Below are 2789 nucleotides of genomic sequence, written 5' to 3' on the forward strand. Positions count from 1 at the left end.
ATGGTTCACTTGCATAGCTGTAAAGGCACAATGGAGACATTCTAACTCTTACTACAGGGTTCCCATTGTATGTCAAAGGTAAAATTCTGTAACTTTTCCCTGACAAACAAACCTGAATTTCCATGACCTACTATATAATGAATGGTACCCTACAATACTGCTTGAGTTTTGAGCAGCGTAGCGTTCTAGAATCTGATCTTTTTTTAGAGCAGGAAATGAATAGATGGGTACTGAATAAACAAAGTAGGGCTAACCACAACCAACTCAAGCAAGCTGGAATGGAAAAGCTAAGAACCTGATAAACACCATTGCCATGTGGAAATATATTTGTATGAACGTATTTTGGAAAACGTCAGTGCAGCTAAGTGCCTGGTTTCTTCCACACACACTGAAAAAAAGGTCTCTTTGGGGTTGTTGAAATTGCATGAATTTATTGAAAGAACCTCACATGATTTATTAGTGGTCCTTCTGAAATTAAAAAAAATCATGTGAGCCTAAGCTATTCCTTGAGAATGTCAAATTCACATAATTTTATCATGTTGGATGGTAAGAACTAAGTGACGTGACCACCCCGGTAGCTCGTGCACCTGACCTGAGTCTAAGCGGGAAGGAGGAATCAACTGGCTTTCTTGCTCTGAAGACATTAGGAGCGGCATGCAAGATCTACAATGTGAGGTAAATATCAATTGATTCTTAATCTTCGGTAGCTTTTCCGAATGTTTTGCCAAGCTATTGCGTTTTTACAGTACAAACAGATAGTTGCACTAACTTCTTACATCTAATCATACCAGCTATGGGTTACTGTTGTGGCGTCAGCCCAATATAACGGTCGAGAATGGGGTTATTGTTGTGGCGTTTTCGTCGTATTCAAGTGGTGTGTGTTTTACTATTTCGACACATGTTTCATAGCGAATTCATTTCATTTTCGGGAACCTGTTGTGGTCACTGCTGTACGTCAATTGCTGTGCGGATTTAGAACCTAGAAAGTGTACATCAAGCTAAGCTAGCTGGGTTTTGATGGCGCCAAGGCATGACTGGCTGTAACGCGTGCGTACATTGAAACCCATGACAACTGGTGAATGCTGAAGCTTTTTGATGATGATATTTGAAAAACGGTGTTGTGAAATCCTGCTTCAAACAGCCAAAGGAGCATTTTTGTTTATCTGGCAGTCACTGGTTAGCATTGCATATGGACAATAGCTGCTACATTTAGATAACTGAACCTTTCACTGTTCAATGCTACATGGTCATAAATCTTGGTGCACTTAATGTGCTTTTGTACTTTTTAAGACGAGTAATGCTGAGTTTGTATCATGTGATTTGGGTGTTGCAGAGCGTGTAGAAGAGGATTTACCACCTGTAGAGCAAACGGTCCCTCACAGTCCAGTTCCAAATACACTTCAGAAGGAGCTTGCTGCAGCATTACTGAAATTGGAACATTTGGTGCATGTGCCAGGTAAGTTACAGCAATTGATGATTTTGTACACACACACACACACACACACAGCCCTGTTCTCTAGGTCACTCCCTTCTTTCTTTTGTCTCCCTCCCTCATACTTTCTATACATCCTTTCTCAGGTTAATCTTGTATTCCTACTTCCCTCTTCTTTTCTTCTCCATCGGTTTCTTACTTTTTACCTAACTCTTCCACTTTCTCTCTCCCTCCTTCTTTTTGTTATTGTGTTGTACTTCCCTCTCTTTCTTCTCCATCAAACTGAACCTTTTATAACTGTTCAATGCTACATGGTCATAAATCTTGGTGCACTTAATGTGCTTTTGTACTTTTTTAAGACGAGTAATGCTGAGTTTGTAAAGCTGTACACAGGACAATACATGGTAAATTTGATTCATGAAGTGTTATACATTTTTAAAAGTTGTGTTGTGATCACAATGTTGTGTGTCTGTATTCATATTCTGTATTGGTATATCAACCTCCCTTTCTGTGTTCTCTTTCACAGTAAATGTGGCAGTGCAAGGGATGTGAATCAGCGGTTCAAAGTAGGTCTGATCTACTTGCTCATTACAAACTCCATCATCCCCACTTTGGCCGCACCACAAACTACCCCTGCACATATACAGATTGTCCCTGTACTTTTAAAACATGGAACGCTCTTATTGTTCACATCGGCACACAATTAGGTCAGACCTTAGATCAGTTAACCACCTTCTCGTGTCATCTATGTAGCTGTTCCAATTTGCCAAACGAAAGGGAGTATTTCATTCATGTCAACACACATCTGAGGAAAAATGAAGTTGTGTCTTGCATGTTCACTGGCTGTACTTTTCAAAGTTATGACTTGCAATGTAGAAAGTTCAAGGGACTAGCAATTTTGAAATGCACCGAATATTGCCCAAGAACATTTTATTTTTGTAATAAATGCATCACGTTTTTATTTCATTTGTCTGCAATGTCTGGAAATGTGAAATAAATGTTGTAAATGTGTACTCAAATTCTAGTTGTGGTTGATTGCTTCAGGTTATTGAAGAGGCTTTTTAAAATAACATGTTAATTTGACATGCAATAGTTTTTAAAATATGACATGAAAAAATCTTGTACATCGGTTGCATCAAAAAAATTATGTCCATCAAACAAGAAAAAAATCATGTTGGACTTATGACAATCTTATATATCAGTGGCACATGTAAAAATTATGTTCATCAAAGCAAAATAAATCATGTTTGACTGATAAGAAACAATTTCTTCACATACACATGAAAAAATCATGTTAATTTAACAGAATACAATTTGCCACTTTTAACATGAATTAATTGGACTTCGTGGACATGAT

General features: G+C 38.0%; 1 long non-coding RNA gene across 1 annotated transcript; it reads left to right on the forward strand.

Annotated features, from left to right (window-relative positions):
- The first annotated feature begins 398 nt into the window (after positions 1–398).
- LOC143138466 (uncharacterized) lies at positions 399–2445 on the forward strand. Its single transcript, XR_012990226.1, has 3 exons — positions 399–675; positions 1334–1456; positions 1959–2445. It is a non-coding gene; the product is annotated as an uncharacterized LOC143138466 (long non-coding RNA).
- Positions 2446–2789: the final 344 nt, after the last annotated feature.

This window comes from Alosa pseudoharengus, unplaced genomic scaffold (assembly GCF_046254945.1).
Source record: "Alosa pseudoharengus isolate Yale_2024_CS ecotype anadromous, Long Island Sound unplaced genomic scaffold, YU_APseudo_1.1 YU_APseudo_1.1_scf_21, whole genome shotgun sequence".
NCBI classification, from domain to species: domain Eukaryota; kingdom Metazoa; phylum Chordata; class Actinopteri; order Clupeiformes; family Clupeidae; genus Alosa; species Alosa pseudoharengus.